The sequence below is a fragment of the Camellia sinensis genome, chromosome 9, assembly GCF_055761805.1.
Source record: "Camellia sinensis isolate YWXY chromosome 9, ASM5576180v1, whole genome shotgun sequence".
Lineage (NCBI taxonomy): Eukaryota > Viridiplantae > Streptophyta > Magnoliopsida > Ericales > Theaceae > Camellia > Camellia sinensis.
In genome coordinates this window covers 153999892-154019907 of record NC_138969.1, presented here as the reverse complement: position 1 = coordinate 154019907, position 20016 = coordinate 153999892, and the positions used below count along the sequence as shown (strand labels likewise).

Here is a 20016-nt window from a genome sequence, read left to right as displayed (position 1 = left end):
GTAACCCGATCTCAAATATATTTTCGAAAAGCAACAGGACCCCTTAAGCTGGTCAAATAAGTCATCTATTACAGGTAGAGGATACTTGTTCTTAATGGTAACTAGATTCAACTTACAGTAATTAATACATAACTGCAACGACCCATCATTTTTTCTTTTTAAAGAAGTCGATGCTCACCAAGGTGATGTACTAGGGCGAATAAAACCCTTATCTAAAGGTTCTTAAAGTTGGATCTTCAACTCATGCAACTCGACAAGTGTAAATCTATATGGTTCCATGAAAATTACCGTTGTATCGGGTACTAGGTCAATAGAGAATTCAATCTATCGATGGGGTGGCAATCTGGTAAGATTTTTGGGAAAAACATTCAGGTATTCACAAACTATCCTCGACAAGTCATCTCGGACCATGCTACTCTCATTGGTAAAGGAAATGGAAAAAAGAAAGTTAAGTGCTCCCCGACCATTAAAGTCATACAACGGTGGAATGGAACTATCACCCTAATCACAAAGAAAATAAAAAGAATCCCTCGCAGGTATGCATATAGACACTTTGTGGCACTAACAATCTATCATGGCTCGAAAATATGACAACCAATTCATACCCAATATAACATCGAAAGTGTACATGTCTAAGATGATGAAATCAAAAGAGAGTCGGCAATTTGCAACCTCAATATCACAAAAGCGGCAAACTCACTCCAATGCCACTCTACCCCTGACCGATAACTCAACCTACAATGGTGACTCCAACTGATCAGTCTCTAATCTTAAGGCAGAAGCAAAAGCAATAGATACAAATGAAAGTGACGCACCTGTATCAATCAACACACTAACTAAATAATTGAACACAACAATGTTACCTCTTACCACAGAGGATCCTGGCGACTGCTCTGATACGGCAACAGTATACACGCGGCCCTGGGTCTGTGGTCAACTTGCTCATCTCTTGCAGCATAGGGGCTGCACTGATTGTGCTGAAGTGGCTCCTTGAATAGCTCAGGAGGTCTGGACTAAATGAGTTTGCTAATGACTTTGAGTCTACCTCGACCTTGATACGCAAGATACACCTCGTAACTGCGGACATGCTCTCTTTATGTGCTTGGACTGACCACACTAAAAACATATAAGTCCTTGTCGCCAACTCTAGGATTGACTAACGAATCGGTTAGGTGGTGGTGATAACAACATCTGATGTACTTCTCCCTTTTGTGGACAAGTATTGGCCTTGTGACCCAGCTGGCCACCCTTAAAACAAGTGACTATACCTTGAATGCTCCTCACTGTGCTAGCACTAGGCGAAGGAAAAGTGGATCTGGTCTAATGTAATTGAGACCGTGATGAAGCAAAGCCTTTATGCTTCTTGTTGGACCTAAAGTCCCCATATGACTCATGCCCTCCAGATCTTGAATCTCAAATCCTCTCATTTTCAGCTTGCACAACAATCTCCACATGGTTGTCGCCTCCGTAAGTCGATCATAGTTCTAGATCATATTTTTGGCAACCTTAAACAAAATCTTGGTTATAAGTCTCTTCTCAAATTCAATGCAACGACGTTCCTCCGTCGTTATTAATTTCGATGCAAACTGGAACAAACTAGTAAAGACAACTTCAAATTCGGCCACTGTCGTGTTCAGACGTTTAAAGTCTAGAAAATCATGCCTCAGTCTCTCCTAGAAGTGGGAGGTAGGTACTTGTCTTGGAAAGCAATAACAAAAGCTTCACATGTCGGCCCAACTCTGCCTTTGGCATATTTCCGCCATTGGTCTACGTCCCCTTTCAGGTCGTAACTTTCTAGGGTCACCCTAAGCTCATCATCCTTGATGTGAAGCATCTCAAATGTTTTTATGGAGCGTAAGGGTTGTGGTCAAGTTGCTCATCTCTCAGAGCATAGGGGCTGCATTGATTAAGTCGAAGTGGTTTCTTGTATAGCTCGGAAGGTTTGGACTAAATGAGTCTGTTGATGACTTTGAGTCCACATTGACCTTGATGCGCGAGATGTGCCTCGTAACTGCAGGTATGCTCTCTTCATGTGCCTTAACTAACCACACTAAAAACATGTAAGTCTTTGTCGCCGACTCTAGGAATGACTAACAACTAAGTTAGGTGGTGGTGATAGCGACATCTAATGTACTTCTCCTTTTTATGGACAAGCATTAGCTTTGTGACTCGGCTAGCCATACTTAAAATAAGTGACTCTACCCTGAATTCTCCTCTCCGTGTCAGCACTAGGTAAAGAAAAAGTGGATCTGGTCCGATATGACTAATACCGTTGTGAAGCAGAACCTTTATACTTCTTGTTGGACCTAAAGTCTCCATGTGACTCATGCCCTCCAGATCTTGAACCCCGTATCCTCTCATCTTCGGCATGCACGACAATCTCCACAAGTGTTGCCGCCTCCATAAGTCGATCATAGTTCTAGATCATGTCTCTGGCCACCTTAAAATAAATCTTGGTTACAAGTCTCTTCTCAAATTCAATGCAACGGTGTTCCTTTGTCGTCATTAATTCTGGTGCAAACTAGAACAAATTGGTAAAGACCGCTTCAAATTCTGCCACTGTCGTGTTCATTAATTTAAAGTCTAGAAACTCTTGCCTCAGTCTCTCCCTAGTAGTGGGAGGTAAATACTTATCTTGGAAAACAATAACAAAAGCTACCCATGTCGACCCAACTCTGTGTTTGCCGTGTTTCAACAATGATTTGTGTCCCCTTTCAGGTTGTAACTTGCTAGGGTCATCCTAAGCTCGCCATCCTCGATGTGAAGCATCCCAAATGTCTTAATGATTTGCTCTAACCATTCATCCACCTTCTTGAGCTTCGAACCACCATGAAACTCACCCGGTTTAGCAAGCAAGAATTCTCGAGTAAGAAAAACAACCCTAGTCTCCATAGCATTCTCTCAGACGTGATTCTTCGCCCTCAATATGTTCATTAATTCCCTCAAAGCCCCTGCTATCTCTCGGGCTAAGGCACTCATAGCGGCTTGACCCGCTTGCTCTAAGACTCCAGCTTGCCCCACTTGCTCAGCCACATTAGCTTAGGACACTTGGTCAGCCACATTGGCTTGACTGAACCTGTAGCTCGACATTTTCGCACCCTCTTTCGGAAGGTTTGAAAGAAAGCGCTACAGTTCGAACTCCCGCGGTTTTGAATCTAATCTCACAAGTGCAATGTGAAACTGATAAACACTAAAGAGTCCAAATCCAGCAAATCTTTTGGAAAATTGATTCTTGGGTCAAAAATACCAAAATTGGACTTCTTTGCCAGATATAAAGTTGCGACCTAAATATTTTATTTTGAAAAAATTTAGAAAACCCATGACTCATGCCAAAGGCTAAGTGTCCGTAATCACCAAAGTTACCTCAACTCGGGAACTTGGGTACGAGAGGGGAAGGCCATGAATTGAGCACCCCCGCTCGCCCGATCAAAGATCGGCCTCTACTAATCATGACATGATTTTTGTTAACATTATGTGTTCTTATTCCGGTTATTAAAACTAGCTTTACTATATGATGCGCACAAACAAATATAGACTAGTTTGCTCAAGTTGGAATAATTCAACTTCATGTTTGTTTGTGAAAATGGTTTGAATTTGCCATCTCAAGTGGGCTTAAAGTTTGCGGATTTGCCACCTTGCGAGCTCAGTTTTTCTTTATTTCCAATTTTTTTGTGCTCTAACTTTTGCCTAGGTCGCCCTTCCTAGTTTTCGGCCTAGCGAGCCTCTCAGGGATAGTATTTCTTCAACTTGTCCATGTTGATCGATTGGAAAAATTCTAGTCCATCCAAGTCTATGAGAGTAACAGCTCCACCCGACCAGATAGTTTTGATGATGTAAGGACCAGTCCAATTGGGTCTGAACTTGCCCCTAGGGTCATGGATGGGAGCTCAGTTGTCTTTTGACCCTATATCCCCTTCTTTGAGATTCCTAGACTTAACCTTCTTGTTAAAAGCCCTAGCAATCCTACGTTGATAACCCTGAACAAGGTATAGTGCTTTCAGCATTCTCTCATCAAACAACATGAGTTTTTCAAACCTGCTCTGCTGTCAGTCTGCGTCTGCTATTTGACACTCAGCCATAACCCGCAGTGACGACACTTCTATTTTGATTGGCAGAACAGCTTCCATCCCATAAACAAGAGAGTAAGGAGTTGCCCTAGTAGACGTCCGAATTGAAGTTCTATAGCCCCAGAGTGCAAATGGCAATTTGTCTGGCCAATCCTTATAGGTCTCAACCATTTTATGCAAAATATGCATGATGTTCTTGTTGGTGGCCTTAATAGCTCCGTTGGTTTGCGGTCGGTATGTGGATAACTTATGAAAAGTCACGTTGTATTTCTCAAACAAGTTGATTACTTCCTTCTTGAAATGGGAGCCATTATCTGAAATGATCTCGTTCTAGACTCCGTATCGGCAAATGATGTTGTTTCAGATGAACTTAGCCACATGCACTACTTTTAACACTGCGTAGGACTGAGCATCAACCCACTTAGTGAAGTAATCAATTGCCACCAGAACGTATTCATGCCCATTTAACCCTTTCAATGTGACTACGCCGATGACATCAATTCTCTAGACTGAGAAAGGCCTTGGTGAAGTCATGTTGTACAGCTTCGACGGCAGGATGTTCATGCGATTGGCATGAATTTTGCATTTGTGGCATCGCCGAACAAAACTGATTCAATCATCCTCCATAGTAGACCAGTAGTAAGCTTGTTCTTGGAGTCTCAAACTTAGTTTCAATACACTCTCAAACTTGAATTACACTTTCTCAAGATCAACCAAGGCTTTAGGATGGTAAGACAAGGTTGTATATGATGTATATAGGTGGTGTAAGCAAGTTAGGTTAGCTCAAAGATAACTTGCAATGGAAGAAGGAGGAGTGAAGGGCTCTCGAGGTGTATATATCTCTTGTAGAATTTTGTTCAACCCTCAAAATAATCCTAGAGCTTTGGTTTTATAGAATTCAAGCTCAAAAGGTGATAAATATCTTCAAAAATGGACAACTGGAGGCCTCCCGCCCAGAACATTGTTTATCGCCATAGAAGGCCAGCCGGCCATTCATAGCCACGGTCGGCCATCACTGATGCACAGCCGGGCCTTGATGGCCTCCATTGTTTTTTTGGTTCAAACTCAGCACAGGGTGAGAAATGGTCCAAAAATGAAACCCAAGGGTTCAAACAAGGTAAATGTTGAAGATATAAGGTTATTTCGGAAGCCTGATTGATTCTGAATCGCTGTGAATTCATAATTCAACTTTCATCATTGAGTGTAGTTGACCCAAGCGTCTAAGTCTTGCGAGTGGTCAAAAATGGGATGTCTACAGAACCCCTCCTCTTATATCAAGACCTCATAGACCAACACCTCAGTGAGGCCTACCCCACCTTCCTCATCTACTACCATGCGCTAGACTTTTTCCTAACATCCTAATTAAGGACAATCAAGAATAACATAGCACACGATCATATATGTGCTCGCAACTAGAACTCACGCGTTCAATTGAATAATTTGTAAACTTTCATTTCATGCAAACATATAACCTCACTCCACATAAACACATAATCATGTAAACACATACGGATTACCCTTTCAAGATGACATTCATCCATTGAAATATAGAGAATTCTCATTAGGATAAATATTGATCAAGTGCCCTTCTAATAAGACTTCAAGGAATTTAATGGGCGCAAACAACATCCTAAAAGCCTAATCTCATACTCATCTAGTCAAATAATCATTTTATCACATAACAATTAAAACATGGAACATCTCCTAATTTAGCGAAATAAACCCATTGTGGTAAAACCACTTCCCACGAGCCTTAAGTATTCAAATCTACTAGCTTTGATACCAAGTTGTAACGCCTCCAAATAATTGACATAAAATAACTGATGATCCCTTTCAGTAAGCAATTCCAATATGGTTAATCAAATCTCTAAATTCATATTTCATTCATGTAAGAGCTTTACAAAAAAGTTCCACATGCATTACACATTCAAACTCTCCTAAGTTAAACCCATAGCATGTGTGACCATACAATCACAAGAAATAAACAACAAAGAAATGCCTCAAGGGTTACAAGTTCCGAGGCTCAAGCCTAGTTACACAAAAATGGTTAACTAACCCATACAATTTAAGCCCTTGGCTTGTCAAAAACAATCGCACAAAAAAAAAAAAAAAAAAAAAAAAGAGCCTCTTGCTCCTAGAAGACTTTCCTCGCCCTTAGTTAGGCAGGATCACCACATCCTTTCCTACACAAATCCACCAAGGGTGAGCACAAAGCCTAGTAGAGGTATCTTCACAAATAATATATGTTTAAATAGCCTGATATTTATATATATATAGATGCAATGTTATGCCATGCTTCAAAATCATAAACTTTGTTTCTTTTAAAAAATAAAAATAAAAATCAGATGCCATGATCCTTTAAAGAATTACTTAATCATCTCAATAAATTCCAAGATTTAAGATGAGATGGTAAACACGACTCAGGCAAATCCCTAGGGCTAGTGTCTGGAAATAGGTGTATCAAGCACTACTAAATCCTACCTTACAGGCTTCTAACCGGAGGGCTTAGGCACCCACATGAGCTATTTATAGTCTTACACCAAGGACACTCAGGCCAATTTAATTCTCAAACTTCACCCCTTAACCAGATTTCCCACCATATTCACCTCTAAACATTTCAATAGTAACAATTGTTTTTCTCAAACAACACAATCATTTCCAAGGCATAGCCATAGTAAAACCATATTTTGAAACTATGTAAAATGAATGAATTGAAATGCAATGATTTAGTTTCAATATACATGAGTCCTCCAAAATTCTCAACATTTGCTTAAGGAACAAAAACATGATATTCGATATCTATATATGTTCATACTTCGAAAATTCATATCAATTCTATACCCATGTGACATATGACATTCTCTCATATTCACAATCAACATTCATTTTCATTTTTATATTGTAAACATATGCACAACATGTTATCATAATTTCTTAACAACTCTTTTCATCCTTTTCATGGGTTTCTCAACAATATAACAACATAAGGAAGATTTCTTCAATTCTTCGAGGGATTTAACAACAATTTCGTGGATATTTCACAAATTTCACTCTTCTTCAATTTGCCCCAATACCTAGGGTTTGATCAAAAGAGGTGCTTTCCTTTCATTTTCAAAATATTTTTCTAGCACGTACCTCTAAGTGGTTCATAGTTCACAAAACGGTGGTGCCACATTAGTGTACACACTAGTGTACCAACTAGTGTTATGATATTATTATTGACCACATTTATTATATAAGTTACAAATATCTAAAACCATATAAATGATGTCATATCATCTGTTAGTACACTATAGCATTATTCTTCAAAAAATAATTTATCTTGGACCAAAATCGTAAAAAGAACATTATTTCTCTAACATTTTCCAAACCCAACACTTCAAAACTCAAAACCCAAACTCGAACTCATAGCAAAGTGGACACAACATGCTAAAACCATATATATAACTCAAAGAAACTCCCCACCTCAAGATTTGAGATGAAATATGAAAAAGCTTCAAAATCAACGACGTCCAAATTTGATCTTCACCGTACACAACGTAGCCCTTTATGAGCTCTCCAAAATTAAAGAAGATGCTAGGGTCAAAATCTCAAAGAATATTGAGAGATCAAGGAAGTAAATGAGGTGGATGGAAGGTTTCTAGAGAGAGATGAGAGAAAAGAGAGTGAGAGTTGATGTAGAGAGAGAGAGAGAGAGAGAGAGAGAGAGAGAGAGAAGTGAAGAGTGAAATAAAAGTGTATAAAGGCTCAACTTTTAAATGATTGAGCACATTTTTCGGAGTAGACTGCGGACAGACCACTTGAGCAATCAATTCAAATTCTAAGACTACTCGAGTGAACAATTCTGCACTTGAGTGAAAAATGTCCATTCCAAGAAGCTCTCTATTCCTTGTAAAAGACCGCTCGAGCAATGAAACCTTCACTCGAGCGAAGAATACACACTCCCAGAAGTTCAGACTGCAAAATGAGATACTGGAAAATAGACGTTATCACTTGAGCGATGAAAGTACCGCTCGAGCGGCCCCAACTCAAAACAGAGGCATGAGCCACCTAAATGCATTTGCACCATTCCCGAAATCACTCCCACAACTAAGAATGCAAAATGACACCTCGGAACACACTGGGATGCATCCGAATAACTTTAGAAAAAAAGATTGACAATAACAAGAGACTCACAAAGTCCCAAAGCAGCAAGGATGATCAAAAGGAAATGAAGATTTTTGATTGAAATACAAAATTTATTTTAAAAAGATCTAAGGACATCACACTAACCTTCTACTCTAATTTAAAAGAATTTCATATAAACATTTATTTTGAAAACGCGTTCACACATTTTAATCATAGTTCAATCTTACATCACAACTCACTACACAAACATACCCATCAACACATCCACCACCTTCCCTAGCTTTAACCACAAAGGTAAAGGAACACCCATAATAATATACATATACGTATACATCTAAATGTGAACAACGAAAAATAACACATACTTCCATTTTTACCCTCCTAAAGCACGGATGGCTAGTGAAATAACTCACATAACTCAACATGTTTTACTGACCTCACCCGAACGGGAACGCCCCGCAGGTCACACTTTACCAGGCACAGCCAGAAGGGAGAGGAACCTGTCTCTAGATGCTACGCTTTACCTGCCTAACCGAAAGGTAACAGACCCCAATTCATACTTTACTGGGCATAAACCGAAAGAGAGATGAACCATCTGTCAGGGTGCCACGCTTTATCGACCCCAATCGGAAGGAAACGGACGCCCCCAATCTATATCACAACATTCTAGAGTACATCAATGTCCTACAAATATAACACACACATATTCTACTCAACAACAACAATGTCATCATTCACTAATGACCAAGGACAAAACCTCTGACAGTTAAATACACCACTCTCTTAATTAAATCTATAACCGATTCCACAATTTCAAATCATTATCGTTTTTAATGAAATTATTTCAAGACAACCATTTTCCATACTTTTTTTCCACCTTCCATTTCATTTCACAAAAAAGTTACAAACATCATTTTGTTTTCAAAACCCAACCCACTTCAAATCTTCAACACTTCCAACCCTTAGCCAAAACCCTTTTTTATTTAACAAAATCCCAATTTGTTGATACTCAATCACAACTCAACACAACATAATATTAACCAAACCATCCAAAGACCCGCTTAACTTCTTTTTGGAAACCAAACCTCTATTCATTAATGTAAACACGTAGCCTAAAAAATTCTCAACTTTAATTCCTTTCGTTTTATTAAACCCTTAATTACAAATTAGGGCTTTTCACCATTATCAACATAAACATGATTAACTACCTCCCAATTTATCCAGTCAAATCAAAACATGATTATTTAACTCTAAAATTCAAAACCCTAAACCCCTCCATGTCTTTTGAAAACCACATAGTAAAACATGCTTTTAATGCGATAAAAACTACTATATGTCTACTTATAATGAGGTATTAAAAAGAAGTAAAGAAATCCCTACCTCAAGCAAGAAGAGAAGAAAGTCCAAAAATCCAACTTCAACAAAAACACGATTCGCTCAGATTAAAGGAAAGCACTCGTCGTGCTCTACATTTTTGTATAGAGAACTAGGGTGAGATTTTTAGTAGATATAGATAAAATCGAAGCTTGAAAGCTTAGGATTTTCGAAAATGAAGGAAAGACAGAGAAGAGATAGTGAAAAATGAGATAGATTTGACCCAAAAGTGACTTTTTAATGATCAGATCTCGAACAGACCGCTTGAGCCATCAAAACTGTGCTCGACCAGTGAATGAAATCTCTCAGTATCTATACTTTCTCGAACAAACCACTTGAGCGGTCAAAAGTGCGCTCGAGGAATAAATCAAGGCTTGTAGTAACTCAAACAATTTTGAAAAATAGAGTTAGAAGGGTCTATATACCACTCGAGCAGTAAAACTTGTGCTCAAGCGAACTATGCACACAATGTAGATTTACAAACTTCAAACGGCGTAACTCTCTCATTGGGACTCCGTTTAGGGTCGTTCTTGTATCCAAATTGAAGCCCCAGAAACAATATTTTCAATAGTTTGAGATTCATATCAAGATTAAAAGTGTGAAGAGAGAAAATGATATAAGAGTGAAGACTACTCAAGAACAACTATTAGAATTTAGAGTTTTTTATCCAATCTTGCCGAACCATTATAGTAACACCTCAACCAAGACTCAAATATCGACTAAGAAAGTTCTCAATTATGATAATCAAATAGTCAAATATAATTCCATTATACCAAAAAGTACAAAGTGTTACAAAGGAGAACCTAACCTGATGCAATTCATACTTTTATCAACTCATAAAGCTCATCCATCTGAATCTGCTTCCCATTAAAGATTGCATAGACCTCTCGAGCAAACATTTCATTGCTCAAGTGGTGTAACTAAAAGTGGTGCAAAACATATAGGTTGACTGCTCGAGTGTAACTTTCACCGCTCGAGCGGTAAAACTTTCTTCCCAAAAGTTCAGGTGCTTTGTAAAAATACTAGATGATTATTTTCTTCGCTCGAGCGCACAAATGACCGCTTAAGCAATTAAACAACTTCAATTACAATTTTTCTTTTTGCTTCAGGGCAGCTCGATCCCCGTACTTAGTCAGCGAAATGGAAAACAAGAAAGGATTAAGATCACAAACTCCTCTGCATAGACACAATTCGGGTTGAATTTGCATCTAAATTATCATAGCCTCACTGAAATAAAAGATCGATTAAAATTACAACTGAAAAGAGTTTTGTTAAACGAGATTGCCAATAACAAAAACTTAACACATAAGAACTGTTATAGAGTTGTCACAATTGGTATCGTGGCTATGGCCCATGGAAACTATGATGATGGTAGTGGAATATTGTTGAGATTGAAATCTCCATACTACTATTGAATTGTTATTGTTATTGATTTGTTATTGTAATTGGTGTGGTTATTGTTGCTCGGAGTCCTATTATTGTTTAACTGTCATTTCTTTTGGAGGTTGTTAGCGAAAGGTGTGACCAAATTTTGGGGATGAAATTTCCTAAGGGGGGAAGGTTGTGATGTCTCAAGTCTTAGACTTGATCGGTATTACGTAGTTAGGTGGTTTGTTTTACTTCTGACGTTTTGATTATCGTATTGGGGGGGTTAAGATTTCAATTCCACTCTTACTTAACCTCTCTTAATGTTTTCTGGTTAAACTTTTGAGTTTTGGGTGTTGGAACTTGTATCGGGGATGGAATCAAATTTTGGCTTTGGTTAGCAAAATCGCTCGTGCGAGTTTAGTAACCGCTCAAACGAAATCACTCAAGGATTTTGGGAACTTTGGGCAAAAAAACCGCTCGTGCAGATCTGAAAACTACTTTAGGAGATTTGGCTGAAATTTTGGGTTTTTCCCTGGCTCAAACAACTCATGAGAGGATTGTGAATACACTCATGCAGATTTAGATTTCCGTTCGTGCAGTTTTTGACATGTCTGTCTCGAATTTTAAGCTCTTTTCCGCAAATCTGATGCCAAAAACGTGTTTTATACGCTTTTTCATCTGTTCTCTTCCATCGCTCTACAAACACACCCAAACTCAAACTTCTCTCTATGATTTAGCAAAAACTATCAAGATTTTGATAGGGCTTTTTATTCCAAATCGAAGAGGGTGACCAGGGTTACGTTTTCACCGATCGAATCAAGATTTCATCAACGTTGGATTTTAGGATTCTTCTCTCCTTCCTCTTCCGAGCTTGAGTTAGGGACATTCTTAGAGTTATATATATGTATATATATATATTTGCAAGTCTATACTTGTTTTGAACCTTTCTCTCATATTTGAACTATAATTTTGGGTTCTTAAACACTAGATGATTTTAAAAGTAGATTGTCTCTATATTTCCCTCAAACTTTGCAAGTATGAGCTAGGTTGCTAAATGTCAATGTTGTCTTAGAAAAATCCTTTCAAGAATTGAAAAAATCCAGTTTTGGTGAAAACCCTAGAAAATTTGAGATTTTTGGGAAAATTGTTGAGTTATTATGAAATTCATACTTGATAAATTATTATGGTGCAGAATTGATTGAGGGAATTCTATAATTGTATCTAATGAGGGATTCCATGGAAAAAAAAGAAAAAAAAAATGAGAAATGTTTGATTTTGAAACTTGATGAATAGCTTATTGTTAGTTTATCTTGTAAAGACTAAGTTTGAAAATGATGATTAACTTGTGGGGAATGCATGTAACGTGGTATTGTTATTTATCTCTGGGATGATATATTGTGAAATTACATTGAGAAGAGATATGGAAATTTTGATCACAATAGAAGATTGTGTGCTGGAATTGAAAATGGAACTATTATAATGCATTGTTACATGTTGCATTACCATTTTATTTCATCTTTGTTATCAATGATTTCAAATTTACATTTGAAAATTATTATTTTGAGAAAGGAATTGCTTTATGGAACAAGTTCATCTTGAATTGTTTTAGGATAAATACGTTGGTATGTCCAGATAGGGGTGCAGTTTGGTATTGCTTAAGTTGGCTTGAGTGTCCATGATGAAAAACTGAAAACACGCGCGAAGAAGGTACTACGTGCCTTCTGGTTATAAACCGGTAAAGTGGAGATTGGTAGTGCTTAATATGCCTACTTGTAGACATCAATCTAGAGATTACCTGAGTCATATTTACTACCCCTTGAATTATATTGAAGTTATTGAATTGTTGTGTTTTCAAATTTGCATTGTGCACAAGATTTTCAAAAGATAAAGAAATATATTTTGAGCATAATATAGCATATGCATTCATCTTAGGAGACTGTATAAAATGCATATACTTTGTTAAGATCTTCCTACTGGACTTTGTGCTCACCCTAGTGGATTTTGTGTAGGGAAAGATGTAGTGATTCTGCCGAGTTAAAGGCATGGAGCATATTTTGAGGGCACAAGGGTCTTTTCATTTGTTGTTTTGACAAGCTGATGGCTTTACATGTATAGGTTTCGATAACCATTTTATGTAGCCAGCCATAAGCCTTGGAACTTGTAGCCCATGAAGACATTAAATTGTATTCGACTTGATGTGTCACATACTATAGATTTATATTCTAAGAAATGTTAAATGTATAATTGCATATAGAATACTTTTACTAATCTCTAGAGTATAATGAATAAAATGTTAGAGATTTGATGATGATGTTAATGATGAGGCATTATATGTCATATACATTTATGCAATGGAAGTTATTATGTTGAAAATAAGATCATGTTGTTAGAATATGTTTGAGTTTTCTTATGTTAATTATTTGGGAGCGTTATAAGCATTCCTATTATAAACTAAAAACACAATAAACTGACCTAATGGGAAAGCCTTCCAAACAAGCAATCATCTTTAATTGAAAAGGAAAGGTAAGGTAGAGTTCAACATTCTAGTAAGTCTTTCCAGTTCTTCCTCCTCCAAAGCAAATAAAGATCTCCTAAAATTAGGTTCCAAGTTGTAGATATTCCTTTTCTTTCCACCATCATCCTCAAAGAGGCCTTCTTTTTTCTGTTGACAAATCATACAATCTTGGACTTTCCTCGTTAACACTGAAATTTCCATCCCAATTATCTTTCCACCAGTTGATCCTAATCCCATTGCCAATTACAATTTCAATTTCAATATTTTTCCGAAAAAAAAAAAGTTTAATAAATGTGGATTTGATGGGCTACACTTAGTATATCAGTCCATAATCTTGCGCAAAAACCCCTCTCCCCTAAGAATGGAAGCCACCTCCCTCTTGTGATGCTATACTCACTACAAGAAATGTCACTTTTGGCTACCAAAATATTGGGCGCCAAAAGTCACATATTTAGTCGCCGAAACGATTTAGCGACCATAATATTTTGTCGCTAAGCTTGTCGCCTTTACCCTGTCTGCGATAGTATTGGCGACTAAAATTTTTTTAGTCGCCGAAAGTGACCACCTTTGGCTACTAACTTGTGTTTAGTCGGCAAAAGGTATGTTTTCCGCCACTAATGTATTAGTCGTCGAATGACTACATTTGGCAACTAACTTCTTTTTAGTCGGCAAAAGGTATCACTTTTAGCTACTAAATTATTAGTCGCCGAAAGTACACATTTGGCTACTAGCTTGTATTTAGTCGGCAAAAGGTATCACTTTTAGCTACTAAATTATTAGTCGTCGAAAGTACACATTTGGCTACTAGCTTGTATTTAGTCGGCAAAAGGTATGTTTCCACCACTAAAAAATTAGTCACTAAAAGTGCTACCAAAATTTGAGAATAACTATTATAGACCAAAATATTTGGTGGCCAAATAATTTGAGAATAACTATTACGTATTTGGCTACCAAAATATTTGGTAGCCAAATACTTTAACGTGTTTTTTTTTTTTTTAAATAAAATTTTCTATAAACAACCTGTACAAATTAATCCATCACTAAATCTATTATTAATACAACCTGTACCCTGTATAAATAATATAATCCATCAACGGTAAATATGTTATCAAACATTCAACAACGTGCACACATTTCAGTTCCAACCATCCAAAAAATTAATATTAAACGTCCACTTATATATATATATATATATATATATTTCAAATTTCATAAGAACCATGTCTAATCCCACGTCAAGAATTTAATTCCATACATAATACTGGAATAACGAAATTAATTGTACACCTATAACTTCTGTACCACAACAAAAATTATATTCTATACTGCCACAAAACTATTTTGTACCACGTGCTATGTTAATTTCTACCAAATTAGCTGATATTTACTCTACCAAAAAAATATTTTGTACAAACCACTATATAAAAACATATCCACTTTTGTACCACAATGTCCTCACGTACTTGTCAACAAAAACATATCCACTTTTGTATGTCCAAAAACATCTGCAAAAAAGGGGAAAAAAATCATTAGTTCGGCATGTGTAGAGGCACTTCTGGACGACATATATATATCGTAATAATTTCAAACATTAAAATGATGAGGAGAGTAATATCTATTAACTAATGCAAGACATCCAAACATGGACCCATAATAAGGCGGCAACAACAACATGCGTGCACACACACAAGTGATACCTGAGAGTTCTCAGAGATCCACACACCCACGCACCTTAATCAACTAGAACGAAGTGTACAAGACTCTTCATCAATAAGTTCAATTATGTCAACATTTCTAATTCAAATGAGTCGCACAGAACAATTTTAATTCATTGCATTAAGAACAATTTTAGAAAAAAAGTACATTGAAAACTTTCCAAGAAACAATAGTGGGAGGGGAAAAATAAGTAAAATAAAACAATTTTCACATTTTCAAAAGTAGTGGATCCATCAAAAGGGAGAATGAAAAAAAAAAATCGAGAATGTATGAAGAAAGAAAAGAAAAGAAAAGAGAACCAATAACAGCAGCATTCTTGATCATCTGACCTTTTCCTTTTACCAGATATCAAAATGGAAACCAAGAGTAAAATGAGTTTTTGAAACTTCTAAATATTTCAATTTCCCAGATTCCCAGCTGGAAAGAGGGTAATAAAATTGAGTTTTTAAAACAAAAATAAACCATAAGCTCTTTCCCTAATTTAAATTATCAAGCAAAATAAACAACCCAGCAAAACCAAATAATTTTCATATAAGTTCTCATCCAAGAGCTCAGGTCAATATATAAATCTTTGAATGAGAATATAATGCAAGTATAAGCTCTTTCACATTGCATAAGAAGCAATATTTCTCTTATGCAATAAATGGTTGAGTTAAACACAAAAGTTTCCTGGTTAAAAGGCATATGGGCCCAGTTATATTATAATGCCTAGAAAATCAAAGACCAAACATGGCATATGCAATCAAAGCCATGATCAAACAAACAGGTCAGAATATATATATCCTCATTCTCGATCGAGAAGTCACCATATTTTGAGATATCAAGCTGAAAACCACCCTCACAAATCAGTAGGTAATAGATTTCTTTATCAAGTACAATTTCAATATCAGCTAATAACTGAGCTGTATGCAACCATTCACATGAAAACCATTACGCCCTCAATTAAGATAAAAACCTATAGGATATATATATACATGTTCTAGAGATGCTCACACCACAACAACAAATATTAATACATCAGAGAAGATTAATAAAGCACACTGCTAAGTAAGTTCAATCTAATTAAGTAAACACCTAGTTTGTTATTAATAATAACATCAATAACTCCCAAGGTTGGTAGCTGACTCTAAAGCAGTACTTTGAAAGCCACCTGCAGCATTGATTCAAGGCATGTCCCAACCACCAAGGAAAACCACAGTGCATGGGTGAAGGGAACTACATAGGGCTTGGTTTCTTTTTCTGTGGGTTCGTTTGGTTTGTATTTCTGAAAAATTTTTGGGAGAATATATATATTCTGACCTGTTTGTTTGATCTATGGAGAAAGGAAGGGAGAATCAAATTCCACACCGAGCTCATCATTGAGACTAGAACTTCACAAATCACAACTTTTACACGACTAAAGAACTGTGCCTTCTACCAGGTGTAGTATGAAAACAAAGAAATACCCTCTAGTACAAGATTTGGTAACTATGGTTCAGGGCAATGGTTAAAAGGCCATCTTAAGGCTGATTCTAATAAGTTTATGTTGTTACGTTGGTTGGTGAAAATACATGAAGCCGTAGGATTTGCTTTGGTGTATAAACTAGGTAAAGCTTTACAGCTTAGTAGCACAAGGCCATGAGTTTGGGGTTGTTCTTCATCAACATAGCAGTCGTAGGACAAATGGAGAGATTGACTAGTCATGTTCAATTTTTATTGTGGGAAATTAAGGACATTAAGAAGCTTAAAGAAGTATAGAAAATAAAGAGCCAAGAGTTAAGGGCAGTTCATGAACACAGTAGTCATTGGACAACCGAAGAGAATAATTAGGCTTCTTCAATCGGGTTTGTTGGCTTAAAGAAATTCAGAAATTTAAGAAAATAAACATATATCAATATATAAAACTCACCCAGCAGCAAATTAACCAAAAAAGAGAGAATGAAATAATACTCTAGTAACACCTCAGCTGATATGTATCCCTATAATGTCACCCACATTTCTTCCTTTGAATACTCCAAAAAAGGCCAAAAGCAAAGTTGCATACAAGTATTAGTTATTATGTTCCCATTATTGATGTTGGAAAATACTTATTGAGGTACTTCAGGCAAATACATACAGAATAAACATGTGAAATGACCATTTGGCTGGAGACGACAAAAAATATTATTACTTCTATACAAAAGTACAATTTCTTCTCCATACATAAAAATATCTCTGCAAGTCCACGCAGTGAAGTTATCTCCAAAAAACAAAAAAAAAATATTAGAATTGGACCCAAAAATACACAAAACCATCGGTGCTTATTAATGTATGTCAATGCCATTTCAGAGAGGATATTAGAACATGTGATAAAAATAATAACACACATGTGTACGTTCACAAAATTAGCAAGTTTAAAACATTCCGTCAGTTGTCACAAGTTCTATTTATAATGGGAAAGCTGCCCGTGAGAGTCAGACGGAGGTTCGGGGGATGTTTTGAAGTTTTGCCCCCGAAACGCCTTTTTCCGACTAAGTTTTGGGCGTATTCGTCTCTACATCCCAACCTATAGGTCCGAATAATATTCCGTCAGTTGTCACAAGTCATATTTGGCATGGGAAAACTATTCATTTTGGCCACATGGAGGTTCGAGGACTCTTTTGAATTTTCGCCCCCGAAACGCCATTTTTTGACTAAGTGTTGGGCGTATTCAGCTCTAAATCCCAACCTATAGGTCTGAATAACATTTCGTCAGTTGTCACAAGCCCCATTTGGCATGGGGAAGCTGCTTGTGTCGGCCAAACGGAGGTTCGGGGGCTATTTTAAATTTTCGCCCCCGAAACGCCATTTTTCGACTAAGTTTTGGGCGTATTCAGCTCTAAATCCCAACCTATAGGTCCGAATAATATTCCGTCAGTTGTCACAAGTCATATTTGGCATGTGAAAACTGTCCGTGTAGGCCATATGTTTCTTAAAATTTACTAAGGTTCATATGTTTCTTATCCTATTTGTCAAGGGAATTTTCTAAGGTTCATATGTTTCTTATCCTAGTAGTTCAAGAGATTTATTTCTAAAACTACAAGTAGTCCAAAACATACCTAAACGAGACTAGTGGCCGTAAGAGAAATGAAAGTTAGGTGGTTTTTTCTCCCTACACAGTTGTTGAGCCACTGCAACAATTGAATATGATGCAATTACTTTCCACGACAATATTACAAACATCTTAGCTAAGATCTGTTCTGCAGATAGCACAAGGAACAGTCCAGAATATACCCGACAATGGTGATCAAATCCATCCACACATTTATCACAACTTCTGCAGTGTTTGCTGAACTTGCGCACCTGTAGCATGAAATGCATCTAGTGTAAATTAAAAAGGCCAGGATAGACATATTCTTGAAACACAACTAATAAGGCTTCTAGGTGAAGTAGGTGAGAGGGTAAGGCAGTAGATGGATGCTGGCAATGCAGGTTATAGCCTTCAATGTCACAGTTGAGTGGAGGCAAAGTTGGTATTGATTAGATGCCATTATTACATTGATCATAAAGCTTGGTAAGGCAGTCTAAGTGAAGAAGTTGGTATTGATTAGATGCCATTAGATGCCATTCTTGAAATACAACTTATTTTTTTAATCTGGAGTTCTCTGGCTGTTGAGTGAAGAAGTATCATTCCAAAGGAGACATCCTAGTGGCCTATGGTCCTCCTATCTCCTTTCCAGACGGACCCAAATTTGAATCCAATTAGTTTCGTGTCCTTTACATGTCATCATGATTTTCATAGCTCCTCCTTCCACCCCCAAAAAAATAGTAATAATCATAATAATGAAGTTGTGTGAATATGATATGATAGCAGTAGTTGGCACTATTAACATAATAACACAAAAGAAAGCACAAGATGAATGAGAATTGAACCGTCAAACTATTTCATGAAAAAGTATGTCATGATTAATTTCTCTTCATTCTTTCTTTTTTTTCCCCCCCTTACAAAAGGAAGCATGCTAAAAGGAATTATAAAACTTGTATAAATAGGTCTTGCTTTTCTTGTATAAAATAGATGGAATTCATAAGAACTAATTCCCAGATCAACTATTCATTTTCCAAATGCTATTGAAAAAATAAATGCTAAAAGCGCAAGCCCATAATTCAAATCAAATAAATCCACTTACCACCAGCGAATAAGTGCCAAACAAGGCATACTCCCAGATTTTGCCTCCAAGGAAAGGGGCAAAGAAAGCATAGAATGCGACAACCAACAAGCAAAATACAATAATTACAACAACCTACCAAAGAAAAAGAACAAATTTTAACAAATAATCATGTGCTAAAATGAAAACGCAAACACTTGTTCGAACTCAAAATCGATAAGATAGCCAACTCCATTAGAGTAAAAATATAACTCAAAATAGACACTTCAATAGATGTCGTTATCATGTCATTAGTGGGAGAGGGGGGAAAAACATGTTTATACATAAACCATGAACCTGAAATCAATGAAAAAGATAAACCATAATCAAGTGATGTTAAAACCACCATGAGGTTATCTTTGTGACTATGGTAGTGCACAGAAAATAGTTTCTACAATATATCTTAATAAGTACTTAGGGAGATAAACAATTTCCGTTTATCAGTATAATAAGTTACTGCAGAAGCAGCTTTTATATCTAATCTAAACATGAAATGAATGCCCAGAGATAAGAATAATTTCCATCTTCAACACAATAGAATTTCACAAAAGCAACATCATAGTTTCTTCATTCTGAGTTGAGTTTAGGCAATCATATTAAAACTCATAGAGAACCCCACATCACAATAACTTCGATTATAAAACAACTTGATCAAAAATAAATGTAAAGAAAAACACACACAAAACAAACAAACAAGCAAATAAAA

The 20016-nt window shown here is 36.7% G+C and overlaps 1 long non-coding RNA gene across 1 annotated transcript; it reads right to left on the bottom strand.

The window, feature by feature from the left end:
- Positions 1-14687: 14687 nt before the first annotated feature.
- LOC145799209 (uncharacterized) lies at positions 14688-19590 on the bottom strand. The gene is made up of 3 exons (XR_014341231.1): positions 19293-19590; positions 18400-18468; positions 14688-14957 (listed from the first exon to the last, which is right to left on the bottom strand). It is a non-coding gene; the product is annotated as an uncharacterized LOC145799209 (long non-coding RNA).
- Positions 19591-20016: the final 426 nt, after the last annotated feature.